General features: G+C 37.8%; 1 protein-coding gene across 6 annotated transcripts in view; it reads right to left on the reverse strand.

The window, feature by feature from the left end:
- Nucleotides 1-23837, reverse strand: part of LOC135217305 (uncharacterized) — a 275648-nt gene that overhangs the window by 175335 nt on the left and 76476 nt on the right. For 2 of the 6 annotated variants that reach the window (XM_064253075.1, XM_064253074.1), the window contains one exon: nt 7137-7174. The exons of the other annotated variants lie outside the window; for them this stretch is intronic. The gene's annotated coding sequence lies outside the window, so the exon portion shown is untranslated. The remainder of the gene's footprint in view (nt 1-7136; nt 7175-23837) is intronic. 6 annotated transcript variants of the gene reach the window in all.

Here is a 23837-nt window from a genome sequence, read left to right on the forward strand (position 1 = left end):
GATGATGCATGGATGCTTAAGGCCTATAACGAAGTATGACAGGGCTACGGGAAGGAAAAGAGGCCTATGAAGGCCTATTGGACGACCACCGTTAGCACGCATGTAGGATTTATTCTTAAATCCTCCCCCATGGACTGGAAGGGAAGAGGGGAGCAGGAAACGGCCCTTCATTTAGACAGGAAACCACTTCACTGAAGGGAAGGGGCATTAGTCCTAGCGCCCATTTCTCCAGGGTCTAGGCTGTACATTTTTGTCCTGCCTTCTTGTTTTGCAATTCGTACCTAATCTGACACAATGTGACCGTTTTATTCTCGTGCACATTAAGAACTCAGGTAAATCCTGGTGCCACATAAAGTTTTCTCAAAAGGATTCATCACCTTTCTGCTGGAGTCAGAACAAGTTGTTTTGTCCTGATGTCATCACACAACTAACTATATGATGCTGGTATTATTTCTAACATAGAACGCAACGAAATGAATATCCATTTCGTATTTGCTCAGTGAAACGGAAGATGGAATAATTCAAAAAAAAAAAAAAAAATAACGATAAAAAAAATTCCAGGTTTCAAACGTCTAAACTTTTTTAATACCAAGTCGTCCTCTTTCCGAGCCAGTGCACTGTTTATTTACTCTCTGGACTTTTACCGCCGACTTCCCAGTAAATAACCTCCCCTAGTGATATTTCTGAATCAGTTAGACATAATTTAATAAAGCTTAAAGCTGAAAAAATTCCCTTCATTACTAAACGATTAATTATGTTCTAAAACTAATGGGTTTTATAAACTAAGCCTCTTTATTCAAAGTATGCATAATAAAAAGAGAAGTTACTTTCATTTAAATTTTTTACCCATTCTAAACCAATGAGTCTTCAATAACCCAAAAGAGGTGTGTGAAAATATATACTGTCCAATGATATCTATATAAATGTATACATAGTTCAAGCATACTTACGAACTCTAACCAAATATTAAGGATACGTTTTAAGAGATCAGAAAATAAGCAAATGGCTTAAATTTTAATAAGAAAATTAACAAAAGTTTCATTAAATACGAGCCTGAAAATTAATGACATAACAAAATCATCTCGCAAATAAATGTATTACTTTCATAGCTGACACAGTCCTTACTTTTAATAGCATACCTCATAACCTTCGCCTTTTTAATACAATCAGTCAACACAAGCCGATTTGCAGCACTTTTTTGGTCCAGGTTGTCTTTTCGTAAGGTCAAGGCGATAAAAACAATATCATATCTTCTTTTTAAAAATCTACACTCAGTATCACATCATGCACATCAGTTAGGTCAAGAAGTAATGAACGTATAACATCAGACGAAATCATTGTCGGAAACACGACGGCTCACTGTAATGTAAATGTGAAAGGAATTTATTCAAAAATGAAAATACTCTACAATATCTGCAAGGAAATCCCATCCCTAAGTAACCAAGTCGTCAAAACTTGATTTTCAAGCTGATTAGGAAGTTTTCATTCTTACCTGCGTATCAGTGTTGGGTTTCAAGAGAAACCAGCTTTTATCAGGCAATCACTGAACGTAATACAAGAATAAGCATAGTGAGTAAGTTTTAATTTGTCGTTTTATTTCCGAATTTTCCATATATCTAGCAAAGGATATGGTACTTTGCTATATATCACATTAGTCAAACAAAAAGAAATTACTGGGCAGAAAAATATTGAAAATGAAAAATCATTCAACTACCACAGACATAATTCGTATAGAAAAAACAAGAAAATTGAAACAAATGTATGGTCATTGCTTCCCGAGAAGCAACTGAAATCCCAGAAATAAATAATAACAAACCTCAGAAGCCGTTGAAAAAAAAACAAAGCCAAAGGCATGTCAATAACAAAATATAAGGCAAATGCTGAACCGTATAAGATCACATAAATAAACAAATAAAAACATCTTGGAAGGCACTGGTAAGCCATCACAATCTCCTGACGGCTGAGCTGCCCTCCCTTCCCGAGACACTCTTCCTCTCATTCGAGCTCCCCCCTAGATCAAAGTGACAGAAGCCATTGGGGTAATAAATGCCCCAGTGACAACGGAACCTCAATGGAATTGCTAGGCACTCCAGTAACGTTTCTGGAACCTCTAAACATGGAATGTACTTTTTTTGGGTAACTAATATTTTCCATCACGTTTAGTAACAGCAAGGTGTCCAATATATATATTATAGTGGTACAGAATTATTGCTTTCTTAATTACGTAACGATAACAATCTTTGAAAATATTCCTGATATTATATTGTGGAGTGTACAAGGTCCAACATAACTGTAACCATTATACAATTCATAGTATCATCTAAAATCTTACATATACATACTACACACACACATACAAACATTATACATACAAATATATATTGATATATAGAAGGAGAGAGATAGAGAGATCTAGCGAGATTATACAGACATGATAGATATGATTAGATAGGCAGAGATGAGAGATATATACATACATTACCATACATACACACCACCCACACACACACACACACACACATTATATATATATATATATATATATATATATATATATATAATATATATATATATTAGAAGTTGCTTTACAACACAAAACGAAAATATACGTAATACCAGATGGCCAATAATGACCTCCTTACAAAAATGTAGCTTATTAATGATCCATAATATGACCCCATTGTAGAACCAGACTATCTCAAAATCCTTTGATCATCTACCTACCGATCTAGATTAGAGCTAAATATATTATGATGGCAGTGCTTTGTTTGTTAACGATGCCTTTCAAAGCACTGATCCTACAAAGGTAGTAAATACCTTTGTGATGTTCCAGCAAAGCAACAGGAAACTAAACAGAAAAAGAAAAATCTGCTTTCATATCACTAAGCCAGAGAACATAAATGGCCTGCATACCTTTAAAAAGGGAAATTACAAATAGGATGTACAAGATGAACACCAAACTGTAAAAGTATCTGTGTCAGTTATTTCTCTCTCTCTCTCTCTCTCTCAAATGGATGACAGTATCCGGGCAGCAGTGTATCATCATATACCAAACATTTGTTCATATATATAATCTCTGATTCCATACTTTACGATGCAAAAACAGCTGCAATCACTTACGTAATGCCTGTACGTCATTGATCATAAATATCATGGGTTTTACAATTTCTTCTTTGCTCAACTTATCATTACGCTGATCGGCCTTTGAAACAATTCCATCTCTTCCTAAATTGGTTCTCCTCGTCCACATACTATTTCCTAACATTACTGCATAAAAATAAAAGAAATAGTGAAAAATAAATAATAATCACAGGTTCATCATACTAACAATTCGTAAGTTGTTCATTCTAGCAATTTTGAAGCTTTTAAAATTTAGGACATAAAAATGTCTACTTAACTGCTGAAAGACAATGAACTCTGTTTCATGAGATTAATTACGCGCTGAAAATAACAACCCCCCCAACTATTTTGTTAATTAAAAACAGGGCAATTACTTTATCAATTAAAAGGCGTAAAATATTTTGTCAATCAAATAACAGGGCAATTAATCAGTTAATTAATAAGTAATCGCCGATGAAGCCTACAAACCAAAACTCAAAATCCCACTAATCAATCATCCAACGAAACCTCCCACGAAGTAACCACTGCCAAAGCATTCAGCCCAAACCCTAAGCAATGCGATCCACCTTTTTCTTGCCAATAAGGACTTTATCGGAGGCAGCTGACTGGACGGACAGTCGACTCTTACCAATTTTCTCCCGAATGGGAAAAAAATGGCAGCGGACCAGGTGACAAATTCTCTCCCTTTCGCTCTTAACAAAGGAAGGATATTTACGGTCGTCGTTTCTCCTGCACATAAAAAATAAGTATAAAAAGGAAGAAAGGGCTGTTCTGATCGATCCTCTGATTGACTGATTGATTTATTATAGCTACTGAAACTGGCGTCACAGCACCTAGGTTATTGACGCCGTAAAAAACAAAAAAAATAAAAAATAAATAGGAAATCAACCGATAAATAAATAAATAACTTTAAAAGTCTTTTCATATGTCAAATATCTAAATACACCCCCCACACACATATATATGTATATACACATACAGATACAGGTGCTTTCTTTTACCATTTTCAAATTCCCTTTCCTCTTACACTGTCGAATAAGATTTAAAAAAAAAAAAAAAAAAAAAAAAGACCCAAACCAAAGGAACAAGTGACCAAAACCCACCCACGATATCCTGCGAGTTCCTGTGTCGAATCCGCCACAGACAGCATTCCTCTTCCTCCTCCCCCGTCACCGCACCGAGCTGCCGACGCTATTTCGAAAGCCTTTGAGGGAAATTCCCCACAAATTAATAAGACAATAAAAGTGGTTGGCCAAATGTTCCAATTTTCCGATACCGCCAAAGGTTTCAGTTTTATTGGCGGAAATACAATCAGCCGCGACATGAAATGGGAGGAAGAACAGATGATTAGGAAGTAACAGGACTAGGAAGAGGGCGGGACGCTGAGGAGTAGGAGGAAGAGAATAGGCACCAAGATATTTACTTATTCCTTATATAGGAAATGAAGGTCAGGGATGAATTACAATTTTTATCGTTCATACAGCGAGAAAAGTTACTAAAAGAAATAGCAAACCGTAAATACTTGACATGAAAAGGCCTTGGAAAAAAATAAAAATAAACAATTATGGGATGAAGCAGAAAAGGACAAAATGTCACGAAAGAAAGATATTGAGAGAGAGAGAGAGAGAGAGAGAGAGAGAGAGAGAGAGAGAGAGAGAGAGCAGAAGGCAGATGTGCAATAAAGACAGACGTTATTAGCAGTGGCACCTAAAAGGGTGTGGGAGCAAACCATATAGGCAGGCTGGCGGGGGGCGGGGTAGGGTTGAGTTTGGGAGGGGTGGGGGGGGAAGGGGAAAAGGAGGAGGAGGAGGACTTAAGGGGGAGATCCCAAAGTTCCGTTCTGGCAATAATGGGGCCACTTACATCCTCGGTCACAACATGACAATATTAGAAGAATGAAATTTATGGGGATTATTTCCATGAGACCCCATTCCATTCCATGCGGAGCGGCGTTAAGGAGGGAGGCTTTTAGCAGTCTTATGCAAAGAAAAAAAAAATTTACAGAATTTTTTCAAAATGAGGAGGACCGACTTATGGACCGATTGTAAAGCGTCCAGAAGTAATGTAATGAAATTTAATATGATCCCGCTCAAACTTAATCTTTCTTGATCATATTATCAAAATATTCTGTGATATATGCAAGTATGCACACATACTACATACCTAGTAATCTGTTTTACGAATTCCACATACACATTCGTATGTAGGACCTCTCTCTCTCTCTCTCTCTCTCTCTCTCTCTCTCTCTCTCTCTCTCTCTTCAATATTAAACATCTACAGACTGTAAGAAGACTAAATAAATTTTTTTGAACAAACCCTTCGAGTCAGGTCGGCCACTTGCGTTTATGATTAAAAATGAAAACAGACAAATTCTCAAAGACACCATCCCAACAAACATATGAGAGAGAGAGAGAGAGAGAGAGAGAGAGTTACAAGGATTAGGATGTCTCAAAGACTTGTTAGTCCATCCGAGGAGACATCGTGCGTTCACTTATCTGTAGGAGCAGCTTTTACTGTGCATTCACAGTGTCCTTATGATTTTGTCTAGCTTTCTTTTAAACTCTTCCACACTGTTGCTGTTTACAACTTCTGGTGGCAGTTTATTCCACGTGTCACATATCTTGTATGTGAAGAAGTTCCCACAATAGGATGTGTTGTATCTCTTCAGTTCTAGTTTCCATCCATTATTTCTTGTCTGGCTTTCGTTTAATGTAAATAGGTTACTGTCTACTTTTGTTATGCCTTTCAGTATTTTGAATGTTTCTATTAGTTGTCCTCGCAATCATCGTGTTTCTAAGCCATATACATGTTCAGGGTCTCTAGTCGTCTTCGGTAACCTATTTGCCTGATGGATGGAATTAACTTTGTGGCTCTTGCTTGTACTCCTTCTAATCTATTTATGTCTTTTCTAAGTGTTGGTGACCAAAACTGTACTGCATATTTAAGATGGGGTCTAACTATTGATGTGTAGAGCTGCAGCACAGTTTACTTGCTGCTGTATTTGAACTGCCTCTTTTATGTATCCCACTAGTTTCTGTGCCTTCTTTTCTGCGTTTATGCACTGTTTCGAGGATTTTAAGTCCTTGGTAATAATGATTCCAAGGTCCTCCTCTTGTGTGCGAGAGAGAGAGAGAGAGAGAGAGAGAGAGAGAGAGAGAGAGAGAGAGAGAGAGAGAATGTAATGAATGGTTTTCCCTTGGGAGAAAAAAAGGGGGGGAGAGGGTTGAGGATGACCTCAGTGAGTCCCTTCCATTTTTTTTATTATGATTAGATGATGTCACATTTTGATGGAGTAGTCGTCACTCTTGTGATCTATAATTTTTTCTCTTATTTCCTCTCCCCAACAAAGCTACGACCCACTACAGTTGATCATTAAATTCAGCATAACTTACGCTTAATTAGGTTTTTAAGGAGACGTGCCTACATCGTTCCCACCTTGTCCAGGAATCAAGCACGGGTCTGCGTGGTTTTGAGAAAGAGAAGAAGAACGCAGTTATTCAGAATAAGATATTTAAATAAAATCTTGAAATTCATCCCAATGCAAACGTTAATGTAACTCCTATACGTGCTTGATCTATATTTTCACAGAAAGCCGGGCTAAATTTAAGAGGTCTGCTCGGCTTTGTCGCCTTTCTACCGAAATAACAGGAAAGAAAAAAAAAAAAAAAAAGCACATAAAAGGCAAGGGAGTCCGAATGAAATCCGTGAAAAGAAAGTATAACGAAAAACCCTCCCAAGACTAGACACCAACATTGCAGATACTACTCTGTGGGTTGAGCTCCTGTAGGGCCGATGCTGCACTGAATACCAATGACTCCAGCGTCTGAAAAAGCTCCTTTAATGAACTGGCAATCTCCAAAGGTGGATTCAGCAGAATTCACTCTCAGATTTTTCCGAAAGTGACTTTTGTTCATATGAAAGTATTATCACAGATGTCAGTAATTAATGACAGAATTTATAGAGTAGAAAGAATGTACGTGCAGAAAAGACCGAATTCTACAACGCTCTGTACTTACCAAGACCGAATTGCGACAGATACAGGCCACACACATACCTGAAAATATAAATGAAGAAGGTTACAAAAACTTTTTGATGTTCCTGATAAACTTACACGTACTTTTAAAATTCACCCTGCAAACGCTGAAAATGCCGTACCGAATTTTCTAACTGCTTCCATTTTCACTTAATTCATACGCTAGAGAAAAAAATGTACAATATACCTCAACGGAATACGTTAAACAAATGTAAATTATAACTGATAACAGTAGCTGTGTGTATACTCGTACGTATCGCCTGCATTAGATTTCACTCCATGGCATTCTAATCTTGAAACCGATTTGCACATGCTTGACTTTAATCGAACTCGCAAAAGTCAATTTATCACTGTACTGTTTTATTCCAAAACAGGTTACTTCACTGAAAGGTTAAACTGCCATGTGGACTGTCAATACCATGTTTACCTTCCCTCGTCCTAGCCAATATTCGTTTCCGTCCCCAATTCTCTTTGAGAGATCACTTTACCTTTACTCTTGCTGAAACGGCAATCCAAGAGGTATTTCTACAATACATCAAGTGTTGGCTCCACAATGTCAACCGAATTCTGTTTTCCACAAGTTTGGGAATACTACTGTGGTTCTTCGTTCTTGGGTAAATGAGTTTAGATATTTTTTATAAAGCCCGGATTTGTACATTTTTTCGTTGATATCTTTTTTTTTTTTTTTTTTTTTTTTTTTGAAAGCTTCTATGCAACTAAATCCTCGAGTTTTCAGTCTCATAATTTTCCCTGATGCGAAACGGTGCATTAATAAAAGGAAAGCACCCAAACCCTAATTTCTCATAAAACAAGTTTTGGAAGTAGGCCGACGCACAAAACGCACAAAACTGGCTCGTCTACTTCACACGAACAAGCATACAGACACAAGCACACACACACACACACAGTTAAGTTAAGTATATATTAGTTTTACCAGGCCACTGAGCTGATTAACAGCTCTCCTAGGGCTGGCCCGAAGGATTAGATATTTTTACGTGACTAGGAACCAGTGGTTACCTAGTAACGGGACCTACAGCTTATTTTGGGATCCGAACCACATTGTATCGAGAAATGAATTTCTATCACCAGGAATAAATTCCTCTGGCTCCGCGTTGGCCGAGCCGAGAATCGAACTTCGGACCACTGGATTGGTAGCAGAGCGCGAAATACACTCGGCCAACGTGGAACTCACACACACACAAAAAGATATATCTTGATATGGGAAATTTCTCATCAGTGGTCTTAAAACATCATCTCGTAAAAAAAACTGAGCTAAGAAAACTGACATATCATCTTTTACCTAATATACAGGAAACTATCAAACGATGTAAAGTGTAATCGTTGTCTAAAGGGTGCTGAATTTGATTATTACGTTTCAGCTGTCTCCCTTTATTCAACAGTGAATAGCCCCATGAAGAAGCGCCCTTGTCCGTTCACATCTAATTAATCAATTATATGGTACTTCTCTTGATATAAAGTACCACCTAAGTATTAAAAAAACAAGAGGAATCTCAAGTAGAGTTAATAGATAATCCCCCTTAAAACTATCAAGGATTACTCCCTCTAATTTCCAATTATATGACTGGAAAATACCGGAAAGCCTTACAATGAAACAACGCATTCATGAGAGAGAGAGAGAGAGAGAGAGAGAGAGAGAGAGAGAGAGAGAGAGAGAGGCCATATGGAACAAGAAACTCGCCTAATTATATCACAGTCTCCCTTCATTTAGTTCCCCCTCAAACTCTGTTTTCCATACAGACTAGACTCATTCATCAGCCAACACTTAATTGTTAATCTCAGCAGAAAATTGCTGATAACCACGCCACTCTACAACTGTTCCTTCTCTAGTAATCCCCAGTTCTCTCTCTCTCTCTCTCTCTCTCTCTCTCTCTCTCTCTCTCTCTCTCTCTCTCTATACACACACACACACATATATAATATATGTGTATATGAATAATTATCACATCACCGTGATTTATATAAATAATTATTCGAGCTACAAATGTCCTTTAATATCTAATTCGCTCATATGTTAGCCGAATCGATAACGTCCTAAATGTCCATAAAAGCTGAAGGGATTGGTCAATCTATTCGTTTTAGACTCATAACTACAGCGGGAGGTCTTATTGTAATGGTCGAGATGGAAAGTCTCTTTAAAATCGCAATCATATTCAAAGGACACTCGAATGTAGAAGATCTATATCTGGAGGTAATGGAAAAGGGAATCATAAATATCTTCCTTTCATTCTGGGTTGATGCAAATTGCAAAGCATGAGTGATTTGCCAGTATGAGGACGTGGATTCACTGTACGTTAACAAATAAGAAATTTCGCCAGCTCTCGTAAATATCGTTTCCTCTGCAACAGCAGTCAACTTTCATATCACATTTATTCTTCGTTTCTGGAAACATTCTATCAAACTGCAAGTAGAGCTTGTGAGAGAGAGAGAGAGAGAGAGAGAGAGAGAGAGAGAGAGAGAGAGAGAGAGAAATAAATCCAAACATAAAGATCAATTCAATGACTTTAAATCCCTCTCTTGAAACGTAAATCATTAAAAAGCAAAACAAACATCTCTCTCTCTCTCTCTCTCTCTCTCTCTCTCTCAGAGCCATCAACCACTACCCTCTGCACCAGGCTTTTGACGCCGCGGGGGGCGTTTGTATGAAGTCCTAGGGGAAAATAATTAATCAAAGCAGACTATCAAATCTCCTAGAAAAATAAATTGAAATGAAAATTAAAAATGCTCCCGACCCTTCCCTTCTCGCAAAACAAAAGACAAGTGCGGGGTTTGTTTTCCATAACAACAACGGGAAGTCGTGAATTACCGTGAGAAGTCTTCGATTACGTCTTTTAAAGGCCTCGTAAAGTACTATGTCTGCTTTATTGCAGCCACTGGAGGGTTTCGTGTACACAGGAACGATCAGTCAAGATTTCCATCCGTTTTTTTCATACCTTGTAAAATGTCGAGAAAATTTCCCCCCCCCCCTCTCTCTCTCTCTCTCTCTCTCTCTCTCTCTCTCTCTCTCTCTCTCTCTCTCTCTCTCTCTCACACAGACGAAGACATTAAAAATGATAAAATTTAGACACTGAGAAATCTTCTCAAAAAACGTAAGTGGAAGATAAAAAGTACGATTTTTATGAGAAAAAAAAAGTAACGCGTAATTGCCGTAAAATTCCTTAACCAATTATTTGAAAAATCGATGTGTCTAGCAGCATGATGGTCTTAAAATGGGTCGTACCATCGTCGTCATAGTTTTTACAACAATTTTTGAGTAAGAGATGGGTGATGATGCGACTTTTAATTTGTTTTCAGTGTCCCTTGCTACATGAATTTTATGAAATGCAAAATTTTTAAAATACTTTCTATAAAGTGATAAGATGATAGTCTTAAAGACAATATTCAGAAGTCACTAAAAATTATATGACAGTACTATTGCTGATAACTTGGCACGAGAAAAGCGATTTCTCTCTCTCTCTCTCTCTCTCTCGCTTCTGCTCTCTCTCTCTACATCATTCATATAATATATATAGATAAAGGATATTCTAGTACTATATATATATAATATATATATATATATATTATAATATACATATATATATATGTGTGTGTGTGTGTGTGTGTGTGTGGGTGTGTGTGTACGGAATACGCCTATGTATAGAAAGGCGTCCCGTTGGATGTTATTCCCTGCGATGTTATACGCAAGTATCGTGTTGGCTACTTCCCATTCTCGTCGGGGTAACATCGATGCAGAGAGAAGTTCTAAGTTTCGTTAGTATCTTCTTTGGGTATAGAGGTGAAGACTTCAATTTATCGTAGTCAAACTTAACATATATTTGGAAACTACATCTCTTGAGTAGAGGAAGAGTGATTTTAGAGAACTGGTCTCGATGAAGGGAAGTAGAGATCTAAAGTTACAAAAGTCTTTACAAAAGATAGTAGAGCAAAGCTTATCTCAGCATACATAACATACAGACAGACGAACATGTGACTAGGAAGTCACGTGTTGTCTCTGCGGGTGATAGGTCACCAACTTCCCAGAGGAAGGCACTGTGACCTGTTTTACAAGACAATGCTTTTGATTTCACAGGCAAATGCAAACCAGGGCGTCGCAAACATAACGCGGCAGCGTCTAGCTTGCGTCCTGTTTATTAGCTCATATCACACTCCTTGTCTCGCCAGTGACCCCTTGGGTCATGGGCTTATTTACATATATGGAAAATATATGACTTTTAATGTGATTATTACATATACATATAAATAGTGCCATAAAGTGTTAATGTTTTGTTAGAAGCTGGCAATTGCTAAGGATGTTAACCCTCACTTACTCCACCCTGGCTACTACTACTACAGTCGACTACTACCAATAAAATAATTCACTGTTCAGGTCTACAGTGGCACAATCGATTACTCAGGTAACAGGTCCACCTCAGGCCCAACAATCAAATTCGAGACCCTTGCCGGTATCAATTATCCAAGTGTGTGTCTATATAATTATTGGATAATTATTTGTACAGAAAGTCCCTCACTACACGTACGTACACGCATACATAAAAGGATACCACGATAACACTGAGGCTGCGTTAAGGTACAACGGAGAAAACTGCCAATCTACCTCGATGCAAAATTTCATGGCGAGGCACAATGAGCATCAGCCCCTAATTGAATTGCACGCTGGTGCAAAGTTTCGCCGTAAAATCATTAGGATTTTAAGAGTTGCGTACCCTGGGAGGACAGAGGAGAGAGAGAGAGAGAGAGAGAGAGAGAGAGAGAGAGAGAGAGAGAGAGAGAGAGAGAGAGAGAGAATTTTAATCTTATCAACAAAATTGAAAAGAGGCATTACTCGAACCAGACTATGAAAAATGAGCAGCGAGCACATCTCTTAATGGAAAATTTGTAAAGGTAGAACGGAAGAAAAAATAAAATTAGGGCTTACAGACATGAGAATAAAAATGAAATGATGAAAATGCAAGGAACTATGTGAGCAAACAACGCATATATAGTCGTAAATCTAAAAATAAAAAATTTGAACCTGGAGGTTAAGTCGAAATTTAGTCAAATTAAACAAGGTATAATTAACTCTAAGAAAACAGGAAAACAAGACTGAAATATCTTATTCTCCATTGTTCCTGTGCAATCTGAAGTATCTTACACAGCCACACAGACATTAAACAGCTCTCATGCTTCCTTGAAGCGTCGTTGGCTAAAGTAAACAAATGCCTCAATACCAATGCAAAACTCCAGGTACAAAGTCAGTTTCTATTTTAGTTGGTTGATGGAGCAACATTATCTCGGTGCTTTCACAAAGCAAACAGACAGCGGGGAAACTGACCAAATAATGCTACACAGAGATCGGCTTACAAGACTCCGCCTTCCCCATCCGTCGATAAACAAGAGTCATTTTACTAACATAACTCTCTTCCATCCATCTGCTATCTTGAATATTTTTTTTTTTACTTTTATGATCTCAAGAACATTCAACAAACCACGATACAACTTCAATAATTGCTTGCCTAACACGTTTGTTTTCAGTAATGAGGAAAAATTGTAACTTTATTAGTCTGAAAAGGATACAGTTTATTTACTCATTACATCACAAAATTTTTTTTACCTCAAGGATAAAACTCCAATAATTGCCTAACATGACTCTTGCGAGTAATGAGGAAAAACTATTATAACTTTATTAAGGTAAAGCGAATATAACTTATATGTCCTTATTACAACGTAAAACTGTTTCTACTACACACAGTCTAAAAACAGTTTTTTTTTTTAGCCGCTCGAATCTTATATAAAAAAAGATAAGAACATCAAAATTTATTTCATGTCAACCAAGAAATAAATTAAGACAAAATTAAGATACACAAAATAGTCCTGTCAGTGAGTGCGGGTATGAAGCAACATACATACATACATATATACATACACACACACATATGTATATATATATATATATTCTTTTTTCTAAAGAATGTGCCATATATATGTTGCTGATTTAAATGAACAGTTATGGTACAAAAATAAGCATATAATTTTCTAAAATTAACCAGGAAACTGTATATAATAATGACTGCATTATTCTTCTTGATAAGAATACTGGAGAAAAAAAAAACAAGCAAGAAAAATAAACGAATCTTGAGAATAAATTTCCTCTTGCTTTAAGCCGCAAACGCAAACAAGTTCCAACTCGTCGGGGATGAGCTTAGAACGGAAGCCTCGCCTCGCATACACGCTTCAATCATGAAGAAAACAAACTCATGCATAAATCAAGTATGGAGGCGCCATAACCCCTTGCTTCATGCAGCCAATTCCTAAGACCAGCAAGCCTCCAGCGGTGGCGAAACTACAGAAGAGGCTATAGAATTTAGGCCAAAGGCCAAGCGCTGGGACCCATGACGTCATTCAGCGCTGAAAGAGAAATTTACCGTAATAAGGCTTTAAAGGTGTAACAGGAGGAAAACCTCGCAGTTGCAAAATTAAAATTCTTTTAAAAGAGGTTGAAAAGTAAGATGGAAGAAGATTATATGAACGGAGATCCAGTAAAAGGAATGAAAGGGTTTGCAGCTAGGGGCCGAAGGGACACTGCGTAGAACCTTAGGTAATGTCTACAGCGCACCGCATGAGGTGCACTGGCTGCTGCTACCCACCTACGGAGCGGCAAAACTACCCTGAATCTCGAATATTCAACATGAGAAAAGGCTAAAAGGACGTCCTTTTCGACCATAGTCTCTGTTGGTTGGCCAGTCCCAGAGGTCTACACTAACCTGTGACTCCCTTTTACGCCTTAACGCCCTTAGGGCAAAGACCCGTGCTGGCATCAGCTGACTCTAAACCAACAAACAACCAGCCCCTTCGAATATTGGTGGAAAGGTTAAGCGTAAACACATTTAAATATTTTTAAAAATTTTAACAAGGTCTTCACTAAATGGCTAAACAAATTACTTATCTCTAACGTTACAAACTGGCTAAAAAGATTTTTATCTCTAACGTTACAAACTTCCCTCAAAACTAACAGAAAAAGCCAGCTTATCACAGGAACTCAAGGATGTAATGCAGTTGAGGATTCTTTTGTTTCGAATTTAAAGTCTGAGCAACCAAAAAACATTCCTGTAAAGTGTCGACAACTTATGGGTCTGCAGGAGACATCCAAACTCATAAAACTACGTATGAATAAGAGACTTTGATGTAGGTTTTTATAGAATATTAATTCAATATAAAGCAGCTCTCTCTCTCTCTCTCTCCACACTCTCTCATCTTTTCTCTCTCTCTCTCTCTCTCTCTCTCTCTCATTCCGTCACATGAGGAGGCCGCTATTTATAGCAATTTTTACAGACCATTTTCAAAAGTAGGGGAAGGGAGAATAGAGCAAGGATTGGATATAGGAGGGGAGGGGGGGAAGGAAGGAAGGAGGGAGGGAGGGAGGAGTGGCGAAGGGATTTTTTGACTGTACTCATCCGACCGTGAGGAGGGAGCTTTTGTGCTCCCCCGACGCCTTTCATGTTTTCTTCGACTGCATTTTTCAAAAAAATCAATAAAACCATTATCGCGTGTCCCTCGCTTTCACCAAGAGCTCTCTGTTTGACTTTCGCCGCTTCCTTTCCTTTCCGTGAGGTCCTATTGTTTCTGAATCTTTATGGGCCAAGTCCAGAAACACAATTTGGTTACGTAAGCTCTCATGCCACACTTTTAAAGTCTAAGTGTAATGTAAGGCAGTTGATCTTATACACACACAACACACACACAAACGCCATACTTGCATGAATGCATGTGAATGTGAAAATATAAAACTAAGAAGTCAAATAATATATCATAATAATTTTTTTTAATTAAATATATATTATATTATATTAATAATCTTATATTCTATATATAATATAATAAATATATATAATAATATATATATATATGATTTCTATATACACATATATATACGAAGCAATATATTTGGGTTTATCCCCCTGTTCAACTTCGCATTCTGGAGAGCATTAAGAGCTTATCTTCCATAGATACTCATCAAGTTCATTTTCAAACTGTTTGCAGTGATGATCCGTTTGTATGGCCGCCTTTCTATTTCTCCCCTCTCGAATTATATTCAGTTCTTCCCCCATCCCTCTCTCTCTCTCTCTCTCTCTCTCTCTCTCTCTCTCTCTCTCTCTCTCTCTCTGTGGCGTTATCGTCCATGCTCCCTTTCCTTTTCTTCCCCTTGTCACTAACACCACGTGTGTCCTTCCGCCTAATATCCAAGAGGCTCGCCCTTGGGGAGAGCCCAGACTTCATCTACTAATACCAGATTAATTTCCTTCGCCCTTTGCGCCATCTTCATGGACGCAGGGAGACTGGCTGATGAAGAGGAAACATTGGGGGGGAGGGGGGGGGGGGGGGGGAAGGGGGGGGGAGGGGGGGGGGTGTTTGTAGAGAGGATGACGATGGTGATGACATGACCCCCTTTTTTTTTATTTATAACACGTCAAATCGTTTTTGCTTGTTTCCCCACTTAATGTCTTCACAGGGGGCAAGCTACGCCCGACAAATATTATTTTCCTTTTTTTTTCTTTCTTTTTTTTCTTTATATGAGGGTGATCTCTGGAATATATAAACTGAGCAGTCACAGAATTAGGCAATTATTGTTCATTCTTAATTTAAGGCAATACGGCAAATCTATAATTTTGGCTTGCTGAAACCTTTACCTATACATTTAAATCACACGTTTCCATGTTTCTTTTGAAACGTGGTTCTTTTCTAAATAAAACCTATAATTTAACCTTGCTATTAGGTCATGCGGCCACCAACAGTCTCTTACTCCTTTAAGTAACTTGTAAAATCCACTAATTTAACAGGATTTTAGGAATAACATTATATGTTCTACAAGTTATGGATTGTCTAGCCTTCTTTTGTTTCTATTTTATCAAAATCGATACAGTTGAATAAATGCAATAACATTTCCTACGAGATAACCTATTGCTGGACTCCGAAATTCCATACCGATGCACATTAGCAGGGCTGTGCAATTTCTTCAAAATAATAACAAACAACAGCAACAACAACAACAACAATAATAATATAATCATCATCATCATCATCATCATCATAACAACAACTACAGTCTACAGACACAGTCTTATCCTTCTTAAAACAATCATTATTATTACGAAATCAAGAAGGGAACATTAAACATCATAGTTTAATAATAATAATAATAATAATAATAACAATAATAATAATAATAATAATAATAATCTATAAGCACAATCCTTCTCAAAACAACAGCATTTATTACGAAATCAATAAAGACCTTAAATAATAAAATGCCAGGGGGTCTTTTTACACTCGGGAGGATGGCTCTTGTTATCATACCAGGCGTAAAAATCCATATACATATTCTCCTCAAAAAAGGAAAAATATGAGAAAACTATCAGTCCAAGACAAACAAATATGACTCGAGTGGAAAAAAATAATAAGCTTTTTGACGGGGGGGGGACTTTATTCCCTTCCCGGAGGGGAAAAAAATCCCCTTCGACTGAATGCTGAGGAGATAAACTGTCCTTATTTACCTTAGAGATTCCCTTGGGACAGCGCTTTTGAACACCACTCTCTCTCTCTCTCTCTCTCTCTCTCTCCTCTCTCTCTCTCTCTGTGGGCTGCTGGTAAGAGCAAGAGCACTTGCTGGCACAAGTCCACCTCTTAATAAAAATTTTTTATTTTTCAACTAAACGAAACGAACTTGAGGAGAGGACAGAGAGAGAGAGATGAGGAGATGAGACGAGATTACGAGAAGACGAGAGAGAGAGAGAGAGAGAGAGAGAGTTCCAAATCTTAGATCTCCAATTCAGAAAGATATTTTATGAATTTATTGCGACTCATAATGTGAGAAAATTATTCATAGAGCTTCGCCAGGAATGTCTGACCTATTCAGTTATGACCCTAAATGTCTGAGCTTAGATTCTTGGCAATCATTTTATGACCCCAAATGTCTGAGCTTGGATTCTTGGCATTTTCTTCTCTTAACAAGTTTCACGTAACTCCTACTTAGCTGAAAACTTTAAAAAGTTTTCTTTAACATATAATAACATATCTTTAAGACTGACCCTCACCCTCTAAGGATACACGGCAGAACTTATATTACGTGAGGTCATGTTTAATTTCTAATAAGATGATTTTATAAATTTCTTTTACTGTAAATCGATTCACTTGGAATAAAAACGTTCATAAATTACCTGTACTTCAAGACTTCAAGAGAGAGAGAGAGAGAGAGAGAGAGAGAGAGAGAGAGAGAGAGAGAGAGAGAGAGAGAGCAAAGTCCTCCACAGGCACTCGGTTTTCTACGAAATGTTTTTTTCGTCAACATTTAAGGCGCTGCTTCTTTTCAACTGCCTTTCTCTTGCTGCAAAGAACTCGTGGTTCAGCGCCCAAAACAAGAGCTTCAAAAGCCACTTCAGTCGCCAAAGGCAGGCAGCGCACACAAGCATAAATGGTATTCCTCTCCTTTCATAAAAGGAATGTGTTGATGATCTTGTCCTGAATGTCGTACCTATTGACTCTCGGTCTCTTGTCAACAATATACTTCCTACGAAGTTAAGTAGAATCCTCTGTTTCATTATTGAGTAATTCTTCACACTCTGTGCTCTCCTTAATGCAAAAATCTAATATGTAACAGATTCTTTTTTAAGTAGAATAGTTTGAGCAATATTTCAGTGTATTTCGATAACTTTATTTTTCGACGTAACCTTCCAGTCGAGAGCATTGTCTCACCACTCCAAAACCAGAGCAACAAAAACAATGGATATTCTTCATAAGGAAAGCAGTTGAAGGCCACTTCACTGAAGAGCAATACCTTTAAATCAACGTCACCGTTAAGAAGAGAATACAACGATCACATATCCTTGGCGCCGTTAATTTACGTTCTGGGTTAATGAACTGCTCCTTCTGCAAAGTAGACTTCCTGCATTTCATGAGATCTCCAATAACAACTGATTACGCAAATAAACAAGTAACAAATGCGCCGAAGATTCTTCGGCGCAATCGAGTTTTCTGTGCAGCGTATAATGCTGTATGAAACTCCCAGCCACGGCCCAAATGAAACTCTCAGCCGCTGCCCAAATGAAACTCTCAGCCACGGCCCATGAAACGCTCGGCTACGACCTACGAAATTCTCAGCGGTAGCCCATGAAACTCTCAGCCACGGCCATGAAACTCAGCCTCAGTAGTGTTTAAGATCTGAGGGCAGATAGGAAAAGTGCGTACGGACAGAATATGCCATCGCAATAGTTTTTTTACAGAAAACTACAAATGCCTTATATTTTAGTCGTCAAAAACTGGCCTTAAAGCATACTCTCATTACCGTACAGGTATTCAACGCAATATCAGTGATGCATTAAATTCTGTACAGAAAAAAGTAAGGGTCCTGCTACACAATCGGTAAAGCCCAATAAATCGAAAGGCAAAAAGATCTCCAATGGTGAATCATCACATCCGGTTTCCCTTGAATACCAAATGGTACCGAGAGGAAGAGAAAAAAAAAGAAGCAGTGACAGGTGCATTATGTCCAACTTTTCAAAAAGAAACAATAGAGAGAACGAACTTTTTAGGAGAAGATGGGAAACAACATAACAGGTGTCTTCCAAGTGTAACATGAAAAGCTGAACAGTAATCACACGTTCTTTTGCTCTAGAACACCAATATTTATGGGAATAAAATTGGGCTACCCATGAATGATCTCGGGAAGTAGATTATGCCTGGTCATCTGCGCATGACCGTAGGGAAAGGTCAATGCCACAGCGAATATGTTGTAGGAAAAAAAAAGTAAATTTCTTGTGCAAAGCGGTTCTGTACCACCAGTACTGTGGTGTTTCGGTAAAAAACAGAACCTCTTTGCTAAAGGAATTTACTTTACTGTTTTTTTTATACCACACAATCGCTGTTTGAAAAGTAAATCTATTAGGAGCTAAGAGTTTACAACGTTTTGCACAACCACACACTGCAATATATGCCTGCGTGTTTGCACAACCAGTTAAAAGTGACATTTCTATCAACCTCAGCAGTGTACCAAGGCAGCATCACAGACCTTTGAGGGTCCGCAGCCACATCTAGCAACATCTCCCGTCTTGGCTGAAATCATCTCCAGACATTCAAGACGGGAACAAATAATTCTCTGCAGGGCAATTTCCACGACGGGGCAAAGAGAGCTAGTTTGGAATCCTTCAAGATATTTGTTCCGTACCTGGAGATACGAATCCTTCGCTGAACCCGAGGAGTTTCACTCGGTTATCATTACTAACATCCTGGTTCCTTGTTTGCTCAAGGAAGGCATGTTTGCTATCCTTGGGACTGATTTCCTCAGTTTGTGTGTATGCGAATAAATGCCATTTTCTTGTAATCATCATATGCTATTTTTTTTTTCAGGGGCCCATGGCACTGTTTTTTTATAACGCTGATTTGCAAATGTTAATGCCACAGAACGAGAACATTTTTGGAAACAGAAAAACGACATCCTCGGTCGAAGGACAGCAATTTCATGGTCAATTTACTCTCAATTAGGGGGGGAACCGAGAGAGAGAGAGAGAGAGAGAGAGAGAGAGAGAGAGAGAGAGAGCACCTTTTTCTTTAATTATTTCATTTCCCTACTTTGTCTCTTAATTTCCGGCATCCAAATAATACCATTATTCACATCTTGCCCCTCCATATCCTTCAATATGACGCAGGTCTACTTCCCTTCCGTATCCACCCGCCCCAAAAACCCCTTCTGGCCCCCTTCCCTTCTAAATCCAATCTCCTCCAATCACTCATCCCTTCCATCTCGTGTGTCGATGCCCGAAATCACCATTCTCTCCTTTTTCCTTATTCTTCATCCTCCTCTTCGTTCATCTTCCATTCTTTTCTTTAACATTTGAAAAGTTTCGCTGTGAATGAACACGAACTTCATCTTATTTATATTTCAGTTTTATTTATTGGCTAAATTTTCACGTTAAGGTCATTCTTCAAGTTTGCAAGTATTTCTTTAACGGAACGTGGAAAGTTTTTCCAAAGCTTGACATTAACAAGAATAATGATGTCTTTCTGAAATGAACAAAAATTTTCCTTAGAATGCAGATAAATTAGTTAATCACCTAACGAGTATCCTTATTCTTATCCATTCCTTTTCACAAGAATCAAAGTCATAGAGCAAAAGAGCACAAACATCAGCCCACCCAAGGTTCCTTAAGGACTGCTATTCTCCTGCAAGCACAATTCAGAGATGATACATAAATTGCAAACAGAAACAATGTCACGCTGAAATAAATGTACGTATAAAGTTGAAATAAGATGAACGACTTCCGAAAAAAAATCCTTTACAAATCTAATTATATAACTGATTAGTGGTCTCACAACCAAGAGTTCTAGAACGAACACGAGAAAAACAATTATTTCCTAAAGACGATAAAATAAACGCACTTAACTCAAACCCGCAATATATATTAAATGAGACCTGACAGCTGCCTAAGATCAACGGCAACCTAACTTTACATAAAAAAATAAGTGCGCCACGAATGTCATTATGCCGTCCAACGGGCCAATCTTAATGACACTTCATTTACAGAAGCAAAAGCTAGAATGAGGACGAGAGAGAGAGAGAGAGAGAGAGAGAGAGAGAGAGAGAGAGAGAGAGAGAGAGAGAGAGGCTTGATGAATTGCCAGCCCTAAAGTTATTTCTCATGGGATGGAACCTGTGGAATGCGCATGGATGCCCCAGCTGCCATGGAAAATGTTACGTAGGAATGAGAGGGGAAATTTATCGACCCGAGAGCCCGACGAGAGGCGAAAAATGAGAGAAGGGCATAATAAGAGAGGCATGCAGGGAGACAGACGACACGGAGAAAGCAATAACGAAAAGGAGGGATGGCAGGCTGATATCAAATGGAAACAGTAGAATGGATAGATCTGTGCACAAAAGGGTCGGTGTAAGGATTTCAGTTAACACAGACAAAAATGAAATCATTTACATTCTCTGACAATACTGTCCCGTTAGTTATTCTTTACAAATTAAAACAAACTTTAAAATCGGCAATGGCGTGCTATGATCCATTATATATCGAAACAAACATTGCCATTCCAAACAATAAACGAATGACTACTGTAGAATTAATTCAATTAATATGAAAAATCAAACCACTTACATTCTACGACAATATCTCCCCTAAAGCCATTCATTTATATAGAATAAAAGCATACCTTGAAACGAACACGTGATAGTATTCAATATAAAATGAATCGAACATTTCCATGCCATAAATGCATGAATTACTACAGTGTAGAATTCATTACACCTCCAAAATCAAGCAACATGCAACCACATCACTGCTGAATCCTATCTCCTACCAGCTTCAACATAATAATGTATACAAAATAAAAATCGTACATGCTGCAGATTTCAGAGAGAAACACACAGTCCACCGGGAGTCAAAGACTTGATTCCAATGTACAAACATTAATCGACAAGGGTCCTTTTGTCGTGTGAAGAACCAACCAGTGGACGAAACAAATAACCAGTGTCAAAATTTAGGGAAAAGATAAAACACTGGAGTGGGATAAAATACAACAGCAGCTGACAGAGAAATATTTCACAATAAAAATTTTCCTAGGAAAAAAAACTGGCACAGATGAAAATATTATCCTTAAAATATCCATTAGTTAACTAGGATAGACAATATGACAAGCAATGTTACAAGTAAATAAGAAACATTCCAGAATAAAATATCCGTCAGATTTGTCAAACCTCGTTCCATCACAAGGGCAAATTTCACCCTATCGAGAAAAAATCTTAATTGCGCATAAGGAAGGGTATTAGTCGCCAGAAAAAATTTAAACTTAATACTTTCCAATTTCCTCCACTTACGAGGTGAGGCACCTCTGAAACCTTCTTAAAGTAGGGCTGGGGAATCTCAATATAAGAGAGAGAGAGAGAGAGAGAGAGAGAGAGAGAGAGAGAGAGAGAGAGAGAGAATATCCGACTATTGTTCATAATCGAGGTGTGTAAATTTGCTAACCGGATTGGGACGCTCCCCCTCTTACCGGATTCCCAAACCGTATGACATCAAAGAGATCAGGAAGTCGGATGATTGACATTGTCGTCCTTAAGACCTGACGACCAGTGATCTAGAGTTGTCTGCAAGTCTCGTTCTCGTCGTTGCCAACGACAAACAAACGGCGACTTCGTATCGTTCCAAATGATCTCCAATTTTAATTAAAACGGTCAAAGATACAGAGCTATGAATGAATAATCAGGAAGGTTCTCTCTCTCTCTCTCTCTCTCTCTCTCTCTCTCTCTCTCTTTGTGCAATTCATGTATATATGCATGCACTGCATAACTGTGAGCGTGAGATTAACCTTTTTGGATTAAACTCAAGTTCAAATGGGATTGAATAAAGCTTGTTGAACAGCTGAACAAGATGGGACACGAGTGTAGAAGGGATGAATAAATGAAAAATTAAAAACTGTTAATGACAAAAGAGAAGGCCAGAACTACTTGCTAGTTTAAGTTCACTACAGGAACTATACTACAATAATAGGTATATCAACTTTCCTTCATGAAGATTCAATAATCAGAAGTTGGTGTAGAAAGGATGAAAAAAGAATAAAGAAGAAACTATACTAAAGAAACTATACTAAAGAAACTATACTAGCAATAACAGGCATGTCAGCTATCATTCATAAAGTCAATGGAAAGCAATTTATGTCTAAATATCACAAAATACAGATCAAAGCAGTAAAGTTTCATCAGTAGGTTCTTTTCATTCTCTGTGTGATCATTTGCATTTGCACAAACGAAATCTGCTTTTGATAACAGTAACTTTGTGAGCAACAAGTGATGATTCTTCTGTTGTTTAATGTTCCAACCAATTCCACTCATTTGTATTCATGTATACATAACTATATAACTGACAAAAAGGCAACGAAAAATACCGGTATCTATACAAGTTTTTCAGCGAAAAATACCGGTAGCTATACAAGTTTTTATGAAACACATAAACAAGGGACAAAATATATACGTGATACACTCCATATTTACATTTTAATCATAACTTGTGTAACCACTCGAGAAAACTACAAACAAAAGAGCAAACACAATTTCGACTAATTCACGTGTCAATATTCCATGTTTTAAATTCATACACGGATCCTACTGCCTGTGAGGTTTTTACAGAAACAAAAATTCCTTTTCGTCCCAATACTGCACTTTTTGCATTGACAACCGACACCAACAACTATGATAAAAATTTGTCCACTATTTTGGGAAAAACAAAATGCAAATGTGCATTTCAAAGGATATACAGACACTCACAGACTGACTTTTGATGAAGCACGAATCTCCGTTGCTTAAATACTAAAATTAAGCAAAATACAAAACTATCTATTAAGTTCCGAAACATTCTCCAGACCACCTATCGGAACTACATTTAGTGAAGTATGAAGGGTAACTTCTACTGTCCATAGTAATTGCTACAGCAGGCGTTTTAATATTTGCACGCACTCACAACATTGCAAAGCTCCTTAGTCGAGTCAGGCTTAAAGACTGCACTACAAAGAATACTGAGCAACAGCATAGGGGACTATTTCACTTCAAAACACGATTCTATTCGAATCAGGTACACAACGAAGACTTTCACAACCAGAATGAAGGATACGCATGCACTGGTTACCAAACCGTCTACGTACA

The sequence above is a fragment of the Macrobrachium nipponense genome, chromosome 7 (genome assembly GCF_015104395.2).
Source record: "Macrobrachium nipponense isolate FS-2020 chromosome 7, ASM1510439v2, whole genome shotgun sequence".
Taxonomy (NCBI): Eukaryota; Metazoa; Arthropoda; class Malacostraca; order Decapoda; family Palaemonidae; genus Macrobrachium; species Macrobrachium nipponense.